General features: G+C 50.3%; 24 non-coding genes and 3 pseudogenes across 24 annotated transcripts; 25 read left to right on the forward strand and 2 right to left on the reverse strand.

Annotated features, from left to right (window-relative positions):
- Window positions 1–77: 77 nt before the first annotated feature.
- On the reverse strand, window positions 78–193 carry LOC134997480 (U5 spliceosomal RNA). Its single transcript, XR_010199976.1, has one exon. It is a non-coding gene; the product is annotated as a U5 spliceosomal RNA (small nuclear RNA).
- A 270-nt stretch (window positions 194–463) lies between these two features.
- On the reverse strand, window positions 464–579 carry LOC134996883 (U5 spliceosomal RNA). The gene has a single exon (XR_010199444.1). It is a non-coding gene; the product is annotated as a U5 spliceosomal RNA (small nuclear RNA).
- A 144-nt stretch (window positions 580–723) lies between these two features.
- LOC134997390 (U1 spliceosomal RNA) lies at window positions 724–886 on the forward strand. Its single transcript, XR_010199911.1, has one exon. It is a non-coding gene; the product is annotated as a U1 spliceosomal RNA (small nuclear RNA).
- Window positions 887–1,557: 671 nt separating this feature from the next.
- On the forward strand, window positions 1,558–1,721 carry LOC134997049 (U1 spliceosomal RNA). The gene has a single exon (XR_010199604.1). It is a non-coding gene; the product is annotated as a U1 spliceosomal RNA (small nuclear RNA).
- Window positions 1,722–1,873: 152 nt separating this feature from the next.
- Window positions 1,874–2,035, forward strand: LOC134997350 (U1 spliceosomal RNA). Its single transcript, XR_010199882.1, has one exon. It is a non-coding gene; the product is annotated as a U1 spliceosomal RNA (small nuclear RNA).
- A 662-nt stretch (window positions 2,036–2,697) lies between these two features.
- Window positions 2,698–2,861, forward strand: LOC134996981 (U1 spliceosomal RNA). The gene has a single exon (XR_010199538.1). It is a non-coding gene; the product is annotated as a U1 spliceosomal RNA (small nuclear RNA).
- Window positions 2,862–3,013: 152 nt separating this feature from the next.
- On the forward strand, window positions 3,014–3,176 carry LOC134997380 (U1 spliceosomal RNA). The gene has a single exon (XR_010199904.1). It is a non-coding gene; the product is annotated as a U1 spliceosomal RNA (small nuclear RNA).
- A 615-nt stretch (window positions 3,177–3,791) lies between these two features.
- LOC134997052 (U1 spliceosomal RNA) lies at window positions 3,792–3,955 on the forward strand. The gene has a single exon (XR_010199607.1). It is a non-coding gene; the product is annotated as a U1 spliceosomal RNA (small nuclear RNA).
- Window positions 3,956–4,107: 152 nt separating this feature from the next.
- On the forward strand, window positions 4,108–4,243 carry LOC134997365 (U1 spliceosomal RNA; annotated as a pseudogene).
- A 688-nt stretch (window positions 4,244–4,931) lies between these two features.
- LOC134996982 (U1 spliceosomal RNA) lies at window positions 4,932–5,095 on the forward strand. Its single transcript, XR_010199539.1, has one exon. It is a non-coding gene; the product is annotated as a U1 spliceosomal RNA (small nuclear RNA).
- Window positions 5,096–5,247: 152 nt separating this feature from the next.
- LOC134997382 (U1 spliceosomal RNA) lies at window positions 5,248–5,410 on the forward strand. The gene has a single exon (XR_010199906.1). It is a non-coding gene; the product is annotated as a U1 spliceosomal RNA (small nuclear RNA).
- Window positions 5,411–6,025: 615 nt separating this feature from the next.
- On the forward strand, window positions 6,026–6,189 carry LOC134997053 (U1 spliceosomal RNA). Its single transcript, XR_010199608.1, has one exon. It is a non-coding gene; the product is annotated as a U1 spliceosomal RNA (small nuclear RNA).
- A 152-nt stretch (window positions 6,190–6,341) lies between these two features.
- On the forward strand, window positions 6,342–6,477 carry LOC134997366 (U1 spliceosomal RNA; annotated as a pseudogene).
- A 688-nt stretch (window positions 6,478–7,165) lies between these two features.
- On the forward strand, window positions 7,166–7,329 carry LOC134996983 (U1 spliceosomal RNA). The gene has a single exon (XR_010199540.1). It is a non-coding gene; the product is annotated as a U1 spliceosomal RNA (small nuclear RNA).
- A 152-nt stretch (window positions 7,330–7,481) lies between these two features.
- Window positions 7,482–7,644, forward strand: LOC134997383 (U1 spliceosomal RNA). Its single transcript, XR_010199907.1, has one exon. It is a non-coding gene; the product is annotated as a U1 spliceosomal RNA (small nuclear RNA).
- A 615-nt stretch (window positions 7,645–8,259) lies between these two features.
- Window positions 8,260–8,423, forward strand: LOC134997054 (U1 spliceosomal RNA). The gene has a single exon (XR_010199609.1). It is a non-coding gene; the product is annotated as a U1 spliceosomal RNA (small nuclear RNA).
- A 152-nt stretch (window positions 8,424–8,575) lies between these two features.
- Window positions 8,576–8,738, forward strand: LOC134997319 (U1 spliceosomal RNA). The gene has a single exon (XR_010199852.1). It is a non-coding gene; the product is annotated as a U1 spliceosomal RNA (small nuclear RNA).
- A 671-nt stretch (window positions 8,739–9,409) lies between these two features.
- Window positions 9,410–9,573, forward strand: LOC134996984 (U1 spliceosomal RNA). The gene has a single exon (XR_010199541.1). It is a non-coding gene; the product is annotated as a U1 spliceosomal RNA (small nuclear RNA).
- Window positions 9,574–9,725: 152 nt separating this feature from the next.
- On the forward strand, window positions 9,726–9,888 carry LOC134997384 (U1 spliceosomal RNA). The gene has a single exon (XR_010199908.1). It is a non-coding gene; the product is annotated as a U1 spliceosomal RNA (small nuclear RNA).
- A 672-nt stretch (window positions 9,889–10,560) lies between these two features.
- On the forward strand, window positions 10,561–10,724 carry LOC134997200 (U1 spliceosomal RNA). The gene has a single exon (XR_010199747.1). It is a non-coding gene; the product is annotated as a U1 spliceosomal RNA (small nuclear RNA).
- Window positions 10,725–10,877: 153 nt separating this feature from the next.
- On the forward strand, window positions 10,878–11,040 carry LOC134997326 (U1 spliceosomal RNA). The gene has a single exon (XR_010199859.1). It is a non-coding gene; the product is annotated as a U1 spliceosomal RNA (small nuclear RNA).
- A 671-nt stretch (window positions 11,041–11,711) lies between these two features.
- On the forward strand, window positions 11,712–11,875 carry LOC134997201 (U1 spliceosomal RNA). Its single transcript, XR_010199748.1, has one exon. It is a non-coding gene; the product is annotated as a U1 spliceosomal RNA (small nuclear RNA).
- Window positions 11,876–12,028: 153 nt separating this feature from the next.
- LOC134997327 (U1 spliceosomal RNA) lies at window positions 12,029–12,191 on the forward strand. Its single transcript, XR_010199860.1, has one exon. It is a non-coding gene; the product is annotated as a U1 spliceosomal RNA (small nuclear RNA).
- A 671-nt stretch (window positions 12,192–12,862) lies between these two features.
- Window positions 12,863–13,026, forward strand: LOC134997056 (U1 spliceosomal RNA). The gene has a single exon (XR_010199611.1). It is a non-coding gene; the product is annotated as a U1 spliceosomal RNA (small nuclear RNA).
- Window positions 13,027–13,178: 152 nt separating this feature from the next.
- Window positions 13,179–13,341, forward strand: LOC134997276 (U1 spliceosomal RNA). The gene has a single exon (XR_010199821.1). It is a non-coding gene; the product is annotated as a U1 spliceosomal RNA (small nuclear RNA).
- Window positions 13,342–14,012: 671 nt separating this feature from the next.
- Window positions 14,013–14,175, forward strand: LOC134997334 (U1 spliceosomal RNA). The gene has a single exon (XR_010199867.1). It is a non-coding gene; the product is annotated as a U1 spliceosomal RNA (small nuclear RNA).
- Window positions 14,176–14,327: 152 nt separating this feature from the next.
- Window positions 14,328–14,479, forward strand: LOC134997308 (U1 spliceosomal RNA; annotated as a pseudogene).
- Window positions 14,480–18,159: the final 3,680 nt, after the last annotated feature.

Here is an 18,159-nt window from a genome sequence, read left to right on the forward strand (position 1 = left end):
TGTCATTGTTATGCAAATAAACTTACATTAAAGCTAACAAGAAAGCACACTCGTTCTGTCTTTAATCCGATAAAAGAAACCCCAATAATATGGGGCATGCAAAAATTGAGATAAAACTCAGTTTTGCTCCTCTCCACGGAAATCTTTAGTAAAAGGCGAAAGATTTGTTCGTTCTGAAGAGAAACCAGAGCATGACCAAGATTCCACCTGTCGCCTGAGTGCCGTGCCAGCAGTCCTCATTCAGATCAAAGTGAGCGCCCAATTTGAAAGAAAGCAGATTTCTCACCTGTCTTCTCCTTGCTATAAGCATGGTTTGTACTGTATTCCATGTGCTCCCAGATCTTTCAAGCAAGTAGCATGGTCAAGAAAGTTCTGTTTGAAAAGAAACAAACATTTACTGTCATTTCTATGCAAATGAGCTTACATTAAAGCACACTCATTCTATCTTTAAACCGATAAAAGATACCCCAAAAAGATGGGGCATGCAAAAATTGAGATAAAACTCGGTTTTGCTCCTCTCCACGGAAATCTTTAGTAAAAGGCGAAAGATTTGTTCGTTCTGAAGAGAAACCAGAGCATGACCAAGATTTTTATCTGAAAATATGTGTTCTCCCTGCAGTTGTTGTCCCCAGATGAGAGTTCCCTTGTGCTGCCTCAGTTGAATCTCCTTTACTTGACAGGGGGATGCTCGAGCAGCGACCCTCCCCAGCTCTAGCCCAACTCCTACTTACCTGCCAGGTGAGATACTATGATCATGAAGGTGCTTCTCCCAAGGCAAGGCTCACCCATTGCACTCTGGGTGTGCTGCTTCTGCGTTTTCCCCAAATGTGGGAAACTTGACTGCATAATTTGTGTTTCCCCTGGTCGGCTCTCGTATAATTCAGATCTCTTTGTCTCAGGTCTCTCTCCAGCCTAGTTTGCTGTCTGTTTCCACTTCTCTTTTCTTGAGCCGCTCCCTTCTATGCCCTTGCGCACTATCCTGACTTCTCCCGTCTGCTTACTTCGTGCCTTCCAACGCACAATGCAAACTACAGGTAGTGCTGCAGGGCCCACACCCTTTTACTTGCCTTACAGAGCGTCTCTGGAGCAGTTACAGTGCCCAGCTGCTGCAAGAAATCAGCTTGAATGCTTCAGGGGCTGGGGCATAGCCAACATGAGCCCCACACCGAAGGAGGGTGGAGGTGTGTAATGCGAACTAGGGGTCATCCAAGCGCCGCAAAAGGCCGCCATGCCCTGCACGCCCCTTGTCTCTTTTCATATGCAGACGAGGGTTGAAGCCAACTTTGACCCACTGTTTGGATGACATCACCATATGCAAATCCATCTGCTGCAGGCCTTCCCCCAGGAATGCTTGCACTAGTTGTTGCAATTGGTTTGTTGTTTGGGGGTGCTTCAGTATTAGGCAGCCTTCTGCCCTCCCATGTTCATCTGAAAATATGTGATCTCCCTGCAGTTGTTGTCCCCAGATGAGAGTTCCCTTGTGCTGCCTCAGTTGAATCTCCTTTACTTGACAGAGATGTGCCTGAGCAGCGGCCCTCCCCAGCCCTATCCCAAATCATACTTATTTTGCATAGGCGATACCATGGTCATGAAGATTGTTCTCCCAGGGTGAGGTTCATTCATTGCATTCTGGGTATGCTGACCCCTGTGATTTCCCCAAATGTGGGAAACTCGACTGCATTATTTGTGGTAGTGGGGGACTGTGTTTGTGCTTTCCTCTGGTCAGCTCTGGTAAAAATCAGATTTCTTTATATCAGATCTTCCTCTAGCCTTGTTCTTCTTTCGAGAGTTCCCTTGTGCTGCCTCAGTTGGATCTCTTTCACTTGAGAGGGGGGTGCCCGAGCAGCGACCCTCCCCAGCTCTAGCCCAACTCCTACTTACCTGCCAGGTGAGATACTATGATCATGAAGGTGCTTCTCCCAGGGCAAGGCTCACCCATTGCACTCTGGTTGTGCTGCCCCTGCGATTTCCCCAAATGTGGGAAACTTGACTGCATAATTTGTGTTTCCCTTGGTCATCTCTCATATAATTCAGATCTCTTTGTCTCAGGTCTCTCTCCAGCCTAGTTTGCTGTCTGTTTCCACTTCTCTTTTCTTGAGCCGCTCCCTTCTATGCCCTTGCGCACTATCCTGACTTCTCCCGTCTGCTTACTTCGTGCCTTCCAATGCACAATGCAAACTACAGGTAGTGCTGCAGGGCCCACACCCTTTTACTTGCCTTACAGAGCAGCTCTGGAGCAGTTACAGTGCCCAGCTGCTGCAAGAAATCAGCTTGAATGCTTCAGGGGCTGGGGCATAGCCAACATGAGCCCCACACCGAAGGAGGGTGGAGGTGTGTAATGCGAACTAGGGGTCATCCAAGCGCCGCAAAAGGCCGCCATGCCCTGCACGCCCCTTTTCTCTTTTCATATGCAGACGAGGGTTGAAGCCAACTTTGACCCACTGCTTGGATGGCATCACCATATGCAAATCCATCTGCTGCAGGCCTTCCCCCAGGAATGCTTGCACTAGTTGTTGCATTTGGTTTGTTGTTTGGGGGTGCTTCAGTATTAGGCCCTCCCATGTTCATCTGAAAATATGTGTTCTCCCTGCAGTTGTTGTCCCCAGATGAGAGTTCCCTTGTGCTGCCTCAGTTGAATCTCCTTTACTTGAAAGAGATGTGCCTGAGCAGCGGCCCTCCCAAGCCCTATCCCAAATCATACTTATTTTGCATAGGAGAGACCATGGTCTTGAAGATTGTTCTCCCAGGGTGAGGTTCATTCATTGCATTCTGGGTATGCTGACCCCTGTGATTTCCCCAAATGTGGGAAACTCAACTGCATTATTTGTGGTAGTGGGGGACTGTGTTTGTGCTTTCCTCTGGTCAGCTCTGGTAAAAGTCAGATTTCTTTGTTTCAGATCTTCCTCTAGCCTTGTTCTTCTTTCGAGAGTTCCCTTGTGCTGCCTCAGTTGGATCTCCTTCACTTGACAGGGGGGTGCCCGTGCAGCGACTCTCCCCAGCTCTAGCCCAACTTCTACTTACCTGCCAGGTGAGATACTATAATCATGAAGGTGCTTCTCCCAGGGCAAGGCTCACCCATTGCACTCTGGATGTGCTGCCCCTGCGATTTCCCCAAATGTGGGAAACTTGACTGCATAATTTGTGTTTCCCCTGGTCGGCTCTCGTATAATTCAGATCTCTTTGTCTCAGGTCTCTCTCCAGCCTAGTTTGCTGTCTGTTTCCACTTCTCTTTTCTTAAGTGCCTTCCAATGCACAATGCAAACTACAGGTAGTGCTGCAGGGCCCACACCCTTTTACTTGCCGTACAGAGCAGCTCTGGAGCTGTTACAGTGCCCAGCTGCTGCAAGAAATCAGCTTGAATGCTTCAGGGGCTGGGGCATAGCAAACATGAGCCCCACACCGAAGGAGGGTGGGGGTGTTTAATGCGAACTAAGGGTCATCCAAGCGCCGCAAAAGGCCGCCATGCCCTGCATACCCCTTTTCTTTTTTCATATGCAGATAAGGGTTCCAGCCAACTTTGGCCCACTGCTTGGATGACATCACCGTATGCAAATCCGTCTTCTGCAGAACTTCCCCCAGGAATGCTTGTACTAGTTGTTGCATTTGGTTTGTTGTTTGGGGGTGCTTCAGTATTAGGCAGCCTTCTGCCCTCCCATGTTCATCTGAAAATATGTGTTCTCCCTGCAGTTGTTGTCCCCAGATGGGAGTTCCCTTGTGCTGCCTCAGTTGAATCTCCTTTACTTGACAGAGATGTGCCTGAGCAGCGGCCCTCCCCAGCCCTATCCCAAATCATACTTATTTTGCATAGGAGATACCATGGACATGAAGATTGTTCTCCGAGGGTGAGGTTCATTCATTGCATTTTGGGTATGCTGACCCCTGTGATTTCCCCAAATGTGGGAAACTCGACTGCATTATTTGTGGTAGTGGGGGACTGTGTTTGTGCTTTCCTCTGGTCAGCTCTGGTAAAAATCAGATTTCTTTATATCAGATCTTCCTCTAGCCTTGTTCTTCTTTCGAGAGTTCCCTTGTGCTGCCTCAGTTGGATCTCTTTCACTTGAGAGGGGGGTGCCCGAGCAGCGACCCTCCCCAGCTCTAGCCCAACTCCTACTTACCTGCCAGGTGAGATACTATGATCATGAAGGTGCTTCTCCCAGGGCAAGGCTCACCCATTGCACTCTGGTTGTGCTGCCCCTGCGATTTCCCCAAATGTGGGAAACTTGACTGCATAATTTGTGTTTCCCTTGGTCATCTCTCGTATAATTCAGAACTCTTTGTCTCAGGTCTCTCTCCAGCCTAGTTTGCTGTCTGTTTCCACTTCTCTTTTCTTGAGCCGCTCCCTTCTATGCCCTTGCGCACTATCCTGACTTCTCCCGTCTGCTTACTTCGTGCCTTCCAACGCACAATGCAAACTACAGGTAGTGCTGCAGGGCCCACACCCTTTTACTTGCCTTACAGAGCAGCTCTGGAGCAGTTACAGTGCCCAGCTGCTGCAAGAAATCAGCTTGAATGCTTCAGGGGCTGGGGCATAGCCAACATGAGCCCCACACCGAAGGAGGGTGGAGGTGTGTAATGCGAACTAGGGGTCATCCAAGCGCCGCAAAAGGCCGCCATGCCCTGCACGCCCCTTTTCTCTTTTCATATGCAGACGAGGGTTGAAGCCAACTTTGACCCACTGCTTGGATGGCATCACCATATGCAAATCCATCTGCTGCAGGCCTTCCCCCAGGAATGCTTGCACTAGTTGTTGCATTTGGTTTGTTGTTTGGGGGTGCTTCAGTATTAGGCCCTCCCATGTTCATCTGAAAATATGTGTTCTCCCTGCAGTTGTTGTCCCCAGATGAGAGTTCCCTTGTGCTGCCTCAGTTGAATCTCCTTTACTTGAAAGAGATGTGCCTGAGCAGCGGCCCTCCCAAGCCCTATCCCAAATCATACTTATTTTGCATAGGAGAGACCATGGTCTTGAAGATTGTTCTCCCAGGGTGAGGTTCATTCATTGCATTCTGGGTATGCTGACCCCTGTGATTTCCCCAAATGTGGGAAACTCAACTGCATTATTTGTGGTAGTGGGGGACTGTGTTTGTGCTTTCCTCTGGTCAGCTCTGGTAAAAGTCAGATTTCTTTGTTTCAGATCTTCCTCTAGCCTTGTTCTTCTTTCGAGAGTTCCCTTGTGCTGCCTCAGTTGGATCTCCTTCACTTGACAGGGGGGTGCCCGTGCAGCGACTCTCCCCAGCTCTAGCCCAACTTCTACTTACCTGCCAGGTGAGATACTATAATCATGAAGGTGCTTCTCCCAGGGCAAGGCTCACCCATTGCACTCTGGATGTGCTGCCCCTGCGATTTCCCCAAATGTGGGAAACTTGACTGCATAATTTGTGTTTCCCCTGGTCGGCTCTCGTATAATTCAGATCTCTTTGTCTCAGGTCTCTCTCCAGCCTAGTTTGCTGTCTGTTTCCACTTCTCTTTTCTTAAGTGCCTTCCAATGCACAATGCAAACTACAGGTAGTGCTGCAGGGCCCACACCCTTTTACTTGCCGTACAGAGCAGCTCTGGAGCTGTTACAGTGCCCAGCTGCTGCAAGAAATCAGCTTGAATGCTTCAGGGGCTGGGGCATAGCAAACATGAGCCCCACACCGAAGGAGGGTGGGGGTGTTTAATGCGAACTAAGGGTCATCCAAGCGCCGCAAAAGGCCGCCATGCCCTGCATACCCCTTTTCTTTTTTCATATGCAGATAAGGGTTCCAGCCAACTTTGGCCCACTGCTTGGATGACATCACCGTATGCAAATCCGTCTTCTGCAGAACTTCCCCCAGGAATGCTTGTACTAGTTGTTGCATTTGGTTTGTTGTTTGGGGGTGCTTCAGTATTAGGCAGCCTTCTGCCCTCCCATGTTCATCTGAAAATATGTGTTCTCCCTGCAGTTGTTGTCCCCAGATGGGAGTTCCCTTGTGCTGCCTCAGTTGAATCTCCTTTACTTGACAGAGATGTGCCTGAGCAGCGGCCCTCCCCAGCCCTATCCCAAATCATACTTATTTTGCATAGGAGATACCATGGACATGAAGATTGTTCTCCGAGGGTGAGGTTCATTCATTGCATTTTGGGTATGCTGACCCCTGTGATTTCCCCAAATGTGGGAAACTCGACTGCATTATTTGTGGTAGTGGGGGACTGTGTTTGTGCTTTCCTCTGGTCAGCTCTGGTAAAAATCAGATTTCTTTATATCAGATCTTCCTCTAGCCTTGTTCTTCTTTCGAGAGTTCCCTTGTGCTGCCTCAGTTGGATCTCTTTCACTTGAGAGGGGGGTGCCCGAGCAGCGACCCTCCCCAGCTCTAGCCCAACTCCTACTTACCTGCCAGGTGAGATACTATGATCATGAAGGTGCTTCTCCCAGGGCAAGGCTCACCCATTGCACTCTGGTTGTGCTGCCCCTGCGATTTCCCCAAATGTGGGAAACTTGACTGCATAATTTGTGTTTCCCTTGGTCATCTCTCGTATAATTCAGAACTCTTTGTCTCAGGTCTCTCTCCAGCCTAGTTTGCTGTCTGTTTCCACTTCTCTTTTCTTGAGCCGCTCCCTTCTATGCCCTTGCGCACTATCCTGACTTCTCCCGTCTGCTTACTTCGTGCCTTCCAACGCACAATGCAAACTACAGGTAGTGCTGCAGGGCCCACACCCTTTTACTTGCCTTACAGAGCAGCTCTGGAGCAGTTACAGTGCCCAGCTGCTGCAAGAAATCAGCTTGAATGCTTCAGGGGCTGGGGCATAGCCAACATGAGCCCCACACCGAAGGAGGGTGGAGGTGTGTAATGCGAACTAGGGGTCATCCAAGCGCCGCAAAAGGCCGCCATGCCCTGCACGCCCCTTTTCTCTTTTCATATGCAGACGAGGGTTGAAGCCAACTTTGACCCACTGCTTGGATGGCATCACCATATGCAAATCCATCTGCTGCAGGCCTTCCCCCAGGAATGCTTGCACTAGTTGTTGCATTTGGTTTGTTGTTTGGGGGTGCTTCAGTATTAGGCCCTCCCATGTTCATCTGAAAATATGTGTTCTCCCTGCAGTTGTTGTCCCCAGATGAGAGTTCCCTTGTGCTGCCTCAGTTGAATCTCCTTTACTTGAAAGAGATGTGCCTGAGCAGCGGCCCTCCCAAGCCCTATCCCAAATCATACTTATTTTGCATAGGAGAGACCATGGTCTTGAAGATTGTTCTCCCAGGGTGAGGTTCATTCATTGCATTCTGGGTATGCTGACCCCTGTGATTTCCCCAAATGTGGGAAACTCAACTGCATTATTTGTGGTAGTGGGGGACTGTGTTTGTGCTTTCCTCTGGTCAGCTCTGGTAAAAGTCAGATTTCTTTGTTTCAGATCTTCCTCTAGCCTTGTTCTTCTTTCGAGAGTTCCCTTGTGCTGCCTCAGTTGGATCTCCTTCACTTGACAGGGGGGTGCCCGTGCAGCGACTCTCCCCAGCTCTAGCCCAACTTCTACTTACCTGCCAGGTGAGATACTATAATCATGAAGGTGCTTCTCCCAGGGCAAGGCTCACCCATTGCACTCTGGATGTGCTGCCCCTGCGATTTCCCCAAATGTGGGAAACTTGACTGCATAATTTGTGTTTCCCCTGGTCGGCTCTCGTATAATTCAGATCTCTTTGTCTCAGGTCTCTCTCCAGCCTAGTTTGCTGTCTGTTTCCACTTCTCTTTTCTTAAGTGCCTTCCAATGCACAATGCAAACTACAGGTAGTGCTGCAGGGCCCACACCCTTTTACTTGCCGTACAGAGCAGCTCTGGAGCTGTTACAGTGCCCAGCTGCTGCAAGAAATCAGCTTGAATGCTTCAGGGGCTGGGGCATAGCAAACATGAGCCCCACACCGAAGGAGGGTGGGGGTGTTTAATGCGAACTAAGGGTCATCCAAGCGCCGCAAAAGGCCGCCATGCCCTGCATACCCCTTTTCTTTTTTCATATGCAGATGAGGGTTCCAGCCAACTTTGGCCCACTGCTTGGATGACATCACCGTATGCAAATCCGTCTTCTGCAGAACTTCCCCCAGGAATGCTTGTACTAGTTGTTGCATTTGGTTTGTTGTTTGGGGGTGCTTCAGTATTAGGCAGCCTTCTGCCCTCCCATGTTCATCTGAAAATATGTGTTCTCCCTGCAGTTGTTGTCCCCAGATGGGAGTTCCCTTGTGCTGCCTCAGTTGAATCTCCTTTACTTGACAGAGATGTGCCTGAGCAGCGGCCCTCCCCAGCCCTATCCCAAATCATACTTATTTTGCATAGGAGATACCATGGACATGAAGATTGTTCTCCGAGGGTGAGGTTCATTCATTGCATTTTGGGTATGCTGACCCCTGTGATTTCCCCAAATGTGGGAAACTCGACTGCATTATTTGTGGTAGTGGGGGACTGTGTTTGTGCTTTCCTCTGGTCAGCTCTGGTAAAAATCAGATTTCTTTATATCAGATCTTCCTCTAGCCTTGTTCTTCTTTCGAGAGTTCCCTTGTGCTGCCTCAGTTGGATCTCTTTCACTTGAGAGGGGGGTGCCCGAGCAGCGACCCTCCCCAGCTCTAGCCCAACTCCTACTTACCTGCCAGGTGAGATACTATGATCATGAAGGTGCTTCTCCCAGGGCAAGGCTCACCCATTGCACTCTGGTTGTGCTGCCCCTGCGATTTCCCCAAATGTGGGAAACTTGACTGCATAATTTGTGTTTCCCTTGGACATCTCTCGTATAATTCAGAACTCTTTGTCTCAGGTCTCTCTCCAGCCTAGTTTGCTGTCTGTTTCCACTTCTCTTTTCTTGAGCCGCTCCCTTCTATGCCCTTGCGCACTATCCTGACTTCTCCCGTCTGCTTACTTCGTGCCTTCCAACGCACAATGCAAACTACAGGTAGTGCTGCAGGGCCCACACCCTTTTACTTGCCTTACAGAGCAGCTCTGGAGCAGTTACAGTGCCGAGCTGCTGCAAGAAATCAGCTTGAATGCTTCAGGGGCTGGGGCATAGCCAACATGAGCCCCACACCGAAGGAGGGTGGAGGTGTGTAATGCGAACTAGGGGTCATCCAAGCGCCGCAAAAGGCCGCCATGCCCTGCACGCCCCTTTTCTCTTTTCATATGCAGACGAGGGTTGAAGCCAACTTTGACCCACTGCTTGGATGGCATCACCATATGCAAATCCATCTGCTGCAGGCCTTCCCCCAGGAATGCTTGCACTAGTTGTTGCATTTGGTTTGTTGTTTGGGGGTGCTTCAGTATTAGGCAGCCTTCTGCCCTCCCATGTTCATCTGAAAATATGTGTTCTCCCTGCAGTTGTTGTCCCCAGATGAGAGTTCCCTTGTGCTGCCTCAGCTGAATCTCCTTTACTTGACAGAGATGTGCCTGAGCAGCGGCCCTCCCCAGCCCTATCCCAAATCATACTTATTTTGCATAGGAGAGACCATGGTCTTGAAGATTGTTCTCCCAGGGTGAGGTTCATTCATTGCATTCTGGGTATGCTGACCCCTGTGATTTCCCCAAATGTGGGAAACTCAACTGCATTATTTGTGGTAGTGGGGGACTGTGTTTGTGCTTTCCTCTGGTCAGCTCTGGTAAAAGTCAGATTTCTTTGTTTCAGATCTTCCTCTAGCCTTGTTCTTCTTTCGAGAGTTCCCTTGTGCTGCCTCAGTTGGATCTCCTTCACTTGACAGGGGGGTGACCGTGCAGCGACTCTCCCCAGCTCTAGCCCAACTTCTACTTACCTGCCAGGTGAGATACTATAATCATGAAGGTGCTTCTCCCAGGGCAAGGCTCACCCATTGCACTCTGGATGTGCTGCCCCTGCGATTTCCCCAAATGTGGGAAACTTGACTGCATAATTTGTGTTTCCCCTGGTCGGCTCTCGTATAATTCAGATCTCTTTGTCTCAGGTCTCTCTCCAGCCTAGTTTGCTGTCTGTTTCCACTTCTCTTTTCTTAAGCCGCTCCATTCTATGGCCTTGCGCACTATCCTTACTTCTCCCGTCTGCTTACTTTGTGCCTTCCAATGCACAATGCAAACTACAGGTAGTGCTGCAGGGCCCACACCCTTTTACTTGCCGTACAGAGCAGCTCTGGAGCAGTTACAGTGCCCAGCTACTGCAAGAAATCAGCTTGAATGCTTCAGGGGCTGGGGCATAGCCAACATGAGCCCCACACCGAAGGAGGGTGGAGGTGTTTAATGCGAACTAGGGGTCATCCAAGTGCCGCAAAAGGCCGCCATGCCCTGCACGCCCCTTTTCTCTTTTCATATGTAGACGAGGGTTGAAGCCAACTTTGACCCACTGCTTTGGATGACATCACCATATGCAAATCCATCTGCTGCAGGCCTTCCCCCAGGAATGCTTGCACTAGTTGTTGCATTTGGTTTGTTGTTTGGGGGTGCTTCAGTATTAGGCAGCCTTCTGCCCTCCCATGTTCATCTGAAAATATGTGTTCTCCCTGCAGTTGTTGTCCCCAGATGAGAGTTCCCTTATGCTGCCTCAGTTGAATCTCCTTTACTTGACAGAGATGTGCCTGAGCAGCGGCCCTCCCCAGCCCTATCCCAAATCATACTTATTTTGCATAGGAGAGACCATGGTCATGAAGATTATTCTCCCAGTGTGAGGTTCATTCATTGCATTCTGGGTATGCTGACCCCTGTGATTTCCCCAAATGTGGGAAACTCGACAGCATTAATTGTGGTAGTGGGGGACTGTGTTTGTGTTTTCCTCTGGTCAGCTCTGGTAAAAGTCAGATTTCTTTGTCTCAGATCTTCCTCTAGCCTTGTTCTTCTTTCGAGAATTCCCTTGTGCTGCCTCAGTTGGATCTCCTTCACTTGACAGGGGGGGTACCCGAGCAGCGACCCTCCCCAGCTCTAGCCCAACTCCTACTTACCTGCCAGGTGAGATACTATGATCACGTAGGTGCTTCTCCCAGGGCAAGGCTCACCCATTGCACTCTGGGTGTGCTGCTCCTGCGATTTCCCCAAATGTGGGAAACTTGACTGCATAATTTGTGTTTCCCCTGGTCGGCTCTCGTATAATTCAGATCTCTTTGTCTCAGGTCTCTCTCCAGCCTAGTTTGCTGTCTGTTTCCACTTCTCTTTTCTTAAGCCGCTCCATTCTATGGCCTTGCGCACTATCCTTACTTCTCCCGTCTGCTTACTTTGTGCCTTCCAATGCACAATGCAAACTACAGGTAGTGCTGCAGGGCCCACACCCTTTTACTTGCCGTACAGAGCAGCTCTGGAGCTGTTACAGTGCCAAGCTGCTGCAAGAAATCAGCTTGAATGCTTCAGGGGCTGGGGCATGGCCAACATGAGCCCCACACCGAAGGAGGGTGGGGGTGTTTAATGCGAACTAAGGGTCATCCAAGCGCCGCAAAAGGCCGCCATGCCCTGCATACCCCTTTTCTCTTTTCATATGCAGATGAGGGTTCCAGCCAACTTTGGCCCACTGCTTGGATGACATCACCGTATGCAAATCCGTCTTCTGCAGACCTTCCCCCAGGAATGCTTGTACTAGTTGTTGCATTTGGTTTGTTGTTTGGGCGTGCTTCAGTATTAGGCAGCCTTCTGCCCTCCCATGTTCATCTGAAAATATGTGTTCTCCCTGCAGTTGTTGTCCCCAGATGAGAGTTCCCTTGTGCTGCCTCAGTTGAATCTCCTTTACTTGACAGAGATGTGCCTGAGCAGCGGCCCTCCCCAGCCCTATCCCAAATCATACTTATTTTGCATAGGAGAGACCATGGTCATGAAGATTATTCTCCCAGTGTGAGGTTCATTCATTGCATTCTGGGTATGCTGACCCCTGTGATTTCCCCAAATGTGGGAAACTCGACAGCATTAATTGTGGTAGTGGGGGACTGTGTTTGTGTTTTCCTCTGGTCAGCTCTGGTAAAAGTCAGATTTCTTTGTCTCAGATCTTCCTCTAGCCTTGTTCTTCTTTCGAGAATTCCCTTGTGCTGCCTCAGTTGGATCTCCTTCACTTGACAGGGGGGGTACCCGAGCAGCGACCCTCCCCAGCTCTAGCCCAACTCCTACTTACCTGCCAGGTGAGATACTATGATCACGTAGGTGCTTCTCCCAGGGCAAGGCTCACCCATTGCACTCTGGGTGTGCTGCTCCTGCGATTTCCCCAAATGTGGGAAACTTGACTGCATAATTTGTGTTTCCCCTGGTCGGCTCTCGTATAATTCAGATCTCTTTGTCTCAGGTCTCTCTCCAGCCTAGTTTGCTGTCTGTTTCCACTTCTCTTTTCTTAAGCCGCTCCATTCTATGGCCTTGCGCACTATCCTTACTTCTCCCGTCTGCTTACTTTGTGCCTTCCAATGCACAATGCAAACTACAGGTAGTGCTGCAGGGCCCACACCCTTTTACTTGCCGTACAGAGCAGCTCTGGAGCTGTTACAGTGCCAAGCTGCTGCAAGAAATCAGCTTGAATGCTTCAGGGGCTGGGGCATGGCCAACATGAGCCCCACACCGAAGGAGGGTGGGGGTGTTTAATGCGAACTAAGGGTCATCCAAGCGCCGCAAAAGGCCGCCATGCCCTGCATACCCCTTTTCTCTTTTCATATGCAGATGAGGGTTCCAGCCAACTTTGGCCCACTGCTTGGATGACATCACCGTATGCAAATCCGTCTTCTGCAGACCTTCCCCCAGGAATGCTTGTACTAGTTGTTGCATTTGGTTTGTTGTTTGGGCGTGCTTCAGTATTAGGCAGCCTTCTGCCCTCCCATGTTCATCTGAAAATATGTGTTCTCCCTGCAGTTGTTGTCCCCAGATGAGAGTTCCCTTGTGCTGCCTCAGTTGAATCTCCTTTACTTGACAGAGATGTGCCTGAGCAGCGGCCCTCCCCAGCCCTATCCCAAATCATACTTATTTTGCATAGGAGATACCATGGTCATAAAGATTGTTCTCCCAGGGTGAGGTTCATTCATTGCATTCTGGGTATGCTGACCCCTGTGATTTCCCCAAATGTGGGAAACTCAACTGCATTATTTGTGGTAGTGGGGGACTGTTTTTGTGTTTTCCTCTGGTCAGCTCTGGTAAAAGTCAGATTTCTTTGTCTCAGATCTTACTCTAGCCTTGTTCTTCTTTCGAGAGTTCCATTGTGCTGCCTCAGTTTGATCTCCTTCACTTGACAGGGTGGTACCCGAGCAGCGACCCTCCCCAGCTCTAGCCCAACTCCTACATACCTGCCAGGTGAGATACTATGATCATGAAGGTGCTTCTCCCAGGGCAAGGCTCACCCATTGCACTCTGGGTGTGCTGCTCCTGCGATTTCCCCAAATGTGGGAAACTTGACTGCATAATTTGTGTTTCCCCTGGTCGGCGCTCGTATAATTCAGATCTCTTTGTCTCAGGTCTCTCTCCAGCCTAGTTTGCTGTCAGTTTCCACTTCTGTTTTCTTGAGCCGCTCCCTTCTATGCCCTTGCGCACTATCCTGACTTCTCCCGTCTGCTTACTTTGTGCCTTCCAACGCACAATGCGAACTACAGGTAGTGCTGCAGGGCCCACACCCTTTTACTTGCCGTACAGAGCAGCTCTGGAGCTGTTACAGTGCCCAGCTGCTGCAAGAAATCAGCTTGAATGCTTCAGGGGCTGGGGCATAGCCAACATGAGCCCCACACCGAAGGAGGGTGGAGGTATTTAATGCGAACTAGGGGTCATCCAAGCACCGCAAAAGGCCGCCATGCCCTGCATAACCCTTTTCTCTTTTCATATGCAGATGAGGGTTCCAGCCAACTTTGGCCCACTGCTTGGATGACATCACCGTATGCAAATCCTTCTTCTGCAGACCTTCTCCCAGGAATGCTTGCACTAGTTGTTACATTTGGTTTGTTGTTTGGGGGTGCTTCAGTATTAGGCAGCCTTCTGCCCTCCCATGTTCATCTGAAAATATGTGTTCTCCCTGCAGTTGTTGTCCCCAGATGAGAGTTCCCTTGTGCTGCCTCAGTTGAATCTCCTTTACTTGACAGAGATGTGCCTGAGCAGCGGCCCTCCCCAGCCCTATCCCAAATCATACTTATTTTGCATAGGAGATACCATGGTCATGAAGATTGTTCTCCCAGGGTGAGGTTCATTCATTGCATTCTGGGTATGCTGACCCCTGTGATTTCCCCAAATTGGGAAACTCGACTGCATTATTTGTGGTAGTGGGGGACTGTGTTTGTGCTTTCCTCTGGTCAGCTCTGGTAAAATACAGATTTCTTTGTCTCAGATCTTCCTCTAGCCTTGTTCTTTTTTCGAGAGTTTCCTTGTGCTGCCTCAGTTGGATCTCCTTCACTTGACAGGGGGGTGCCCGAGCAGCGACCCTCCCCAGCTCTAGCCCAACTCCTACTTACCTGCCAGGTGAGATACTATGATCAGGAAGGTGCTTCTCCCAGGGCAAGGCTCACCCATTGCACTCTGGGTGTGCTGCTCCTACGATTTCCCCAAATGTGGGACACTTGACTGCATAATTTGTGTTTCCTCTAGTTGGCTACTCGTATAATTCAGATCTCTTTGTCTCAGGTCTCTCTCCAGCCTAGTTTGCTGTCTGTTTCCACTTCTCTTTTCTTGAGCCCCTGCCTTCTATGCCCTTGTGCACTCTCCTGACTTCTCCTGTCTGCTTACTTTGTGCCTTCCAACGCACAATGCGAACTACAGGTAGTGCTGCAGGGCCCACACCCTTTTACTTGCCTTACAGAGCAGCTCTGGAGCTGTTACAGTGCCCAGCTGCTGCAAGAAATCAGCTTGAATACTTCAGGGGCTGGGGCATAGCCAACATGAGCCCCACACCGAAGGAGAATGGAGGTGTTTAATGCGAACTAGGGGTCATCCAAGCACCGCAAAAGGCCGCCATGCCCTGCATAACCCTTATCACTGACCTGGTTTGGGAGTGTTGTGGACTCGGGGCTTCTTCCGATGACCGGGAAGAGGAACCGCCACTGGGTCGCAGTAGGGATGGCCGGATGTAGGTCTTCCTCATGCAGGACTACGTCGGCAGGCGGGAGGCACAGAGGAGTTCTTGACGGTCTCCTGTAAGACAAGACTCGTAGAAATACTGAAGGCTGGGGTACTGAGATATTAGAGGTACCGTGATGTCGGAGGCTCCGCGGTATTGGGGTTCTGAGGTGCTGGAAGTACAGGGCGTGCTAGGAGGCCCCTGGAGGTACGGAGATGCTTGGAGGCACGAGGTGCTTGGAGGCACGGAGGTGCTTGGAGGCACGGAGGTGCTTGGAGGCACGAGGTGCTTGGAGGCACGGAGGTGCTTGAAGGCACGGGGGTACTTGGAGGCACGGAGGTACTTGGAGGCACGGAGGTGCTTGGAGGCACGAGGTGCTTGGAGGCACGGAGGTGCTTGGAGGCACGGAGGTGCTTGGAGGCACGGAGGTGCTTGGAGGCACGAGGTGCTTGGAGGCACGGAGGTGCTTGGAGGCACGGAGGTGCTTGGAGGCACGGGATGCTTGGAGGCACAGGACGAGGGAGCTCTGGAATCACAGCTTCCGAAGGAGAAACGAAGATACTCAGGCACCGGATCTCTGCCTGGTATCCGCTTTTAAACTCCCCGCCCCAGCCTGATTGACGGAGCAGGCAGGTGACGTCAGACCTGCTCCGCCTGCTTGCCCTCACTTGCGATGGCGGCGTCCCTGCTTCCGGGAAGCCGCCGGGGAGCAGCGCCGACCCGCCACTGAATCCGGAGACCGCCAGGGGGAACGAGGCGCCGGGCAGACCAGACCACCCGTAGGGACAAGCGCGGCCGCCGCGGCCGCTGCAGGTTTGTAACAGTACCCCCTCCTCCAGGAGTGGCCCCTGGACACTTCCCGGGCTTAGTCGGATGTTTGGAGTGGAAGATCCGAATCAGACGAGGAGCCATTACTTCAGTAGCTCCAATCCAACTTCTTTCCTCAGGACCGTAACCCTTCCAGTCCACCAAGTACTGTAATTTTTTATGAAGATAACGGGAGTCAAGAATAGCTTTGATTTCAAACTCTGCTCCGGCTTCTGCCACTACTGACGTTGACCTAGGGAGTGCTGAGTGGAACCGATTCAGAACGAGGGGACGGAGTAGAGAAACATGAAAGGCGTTAGGTACTCGAAGATGGGCAGGCAAACCCAGTTTACAGACCACAGGATTTAAGACTTGTAGCACAGGGTAGGGCCCGATGAACCTTGGAGCGAATTTCATGGTAGGCACCTTCAGCCAGAGGTTCCGTGTGGACAGCCATACCCTGTCCCCAACTTTATATTGAGGTGCAGCTCGCCGTTTCTTATCTGCGAAGAACTTGTACCGAGCCGAAACCTGCTTAAGATTGGCATGAACCTTCCTCCAAATTTGTCCAAAGTGTCGTAGAGTGGATACTACAGCAGGAACCTCTACTAACGGAAGGCTTGGAAATTCCGGAACACGGGGATGGAACCCGTAATTGACGAAAAATGGTGATTCCCCAGTGGAAGAATGAAACAAATGGTTGTGGGCAAACTCCGCCCAAGGCAGCAACTCCACCCAATTGTCCTGTGAAGGAGAGAGGTACAGACGAAGAAAAGTCTCTAGATCCTGATTGACACGTTCCGTTTGTCCATTTGTTTGGGGATGATAAGCAGACGAAAACTTAAGTTTGATTTGCAGAGTCGAACAAAGGGCTTTCCAAAACCTGGCGGTGAACTGTACTCCTCGGTCAGAAACAATCTCTTGTGGCAACCCATGCAAACGAAAATGTTCTCGGATAAACAGTAGTGCCAGTTTCGGTGCTGTTGGAAGACCAGTCAAGGGCACAAAGTGTGCCATCTTCGAAAAACGGTCAACGATAACCCAAACGGTGTTGAAACCTTTGGAACAGGGCAGGTCAGTGACGAAGTCCATGGAAATGTGAGTCCAGGGTCTCACAGGGATAGGCAGAGGACGAAGTAACCCTGCAGGAGGCAAACGAGGAGATTTGTGTTGTGTACATTGGGGACAGGAATTAACGCAATCTTGTACATCCTTCCTCATGGTGTTCCACCAGTAAGATCTTTGCAGAAACTTGTACATCTTCTGAGCGCCGGGATGACCGGAAAACTTGGAGTTATGGACCCACAGTAGTATCCTTGAGCGGAATCTAGCTGGTACGGACATTCTTCCAGGAGGAGGAGCTGGAGTAGTTAAAGCAACAGAGACAGAAACTGGATTCAGAATTAAACCCCGCTCCGGAGGTTCATCCTCGTCAGAGGAAACTTGTGAACGAGAAAGTGCATCTGCTTTAATATTGAGACTCCCGGCCCGGTACTTGATAATGAACGAGAATCGGGAAAAGAAAAGTGCCCATCTTGCCTGGCGAGGATTCAAGCACTGTGCGGATTTGATGTACAGCAAATTCTTGTGATCTGTGTAGATAGTAAACACGTGTTTAGCCCCTTCCAGAAGATATCTCCATTCTTCCAAGGCAGACTTGATTGCCAAGAGTTCCTGGTCTCCAATAGTGTAGTTCCGTTCGGCCGGAGAGAACTTACGAGAATGGAAGCCACACGGATGTAGTTTCTTATCAGAGGAATACTGGGAGAGAACAGCCCCAACTCCGACTGAAGACGCATCAACTTCTAAGAAGAAGGGTTCATCGAAATCTGGTTGTTTGAGAACTGGAGCCGTCATGAAGGCTAATTTTAAACGAGAAAAAGCTAAAATGGCTTCCGGGGACCACAGACTAGGATTGGAACCCTTCCTCGTCAGGGCAGTAATGGGCGCAACAATGGTGGAGAAACCCTTAATGAATTTCCTGTAGTAGTTCGCAAAGCCCAGGAATCTTTGTATTGCTTTCAGGGAAAGAGGTTGAGTCCAGTCACGAATGGCAGATAACTTTTCCGGATCCATGCGAAGCTCCGTCCCCGAGATGACATAACCGAGGAACGGAATAGATGTTACTTCAAAGGTACACTTGGAGAGCTTGGCGTAGAGATGATTCTCTCGTAAACGGTGTAGTACTTCTTTGACTTGTAACCTGTGTTCGACAAGATTCTTGGAAAAAATCAATATGTCGTCCAAATATACCGCAACGCTCTGATACAGCATATCACGAAAGATTTCATTGACGAATCCCTGGAAAACCGCGGGAGCATTACTAAGACCAAATGGCATCACCAAGTATTCGTAATGCCCATCTCGGGTATTAAAGGCAGTCTTCCATTCATCCCCCTCTCGGATGCGTATAAG

The sequence above is a fragment of the Pseudophryne corroboree genome, unplaced genomic scaffold, assembly GCF_028390025.1.
Source record: "Pseudophryne corroboree isolate aPseCor3 unplaced genomic scaffold, aPseCor3.hap2 scaffold_144, whole genome shotgun sequence".
Classification (NCBI taxonomy): domain Eukaryota; kingdom Metazoa; phylum Chordata; class Amphibia; order Anura; family Myobatrachidae; genus Pseudophryne; species Pseudophryne corroboree.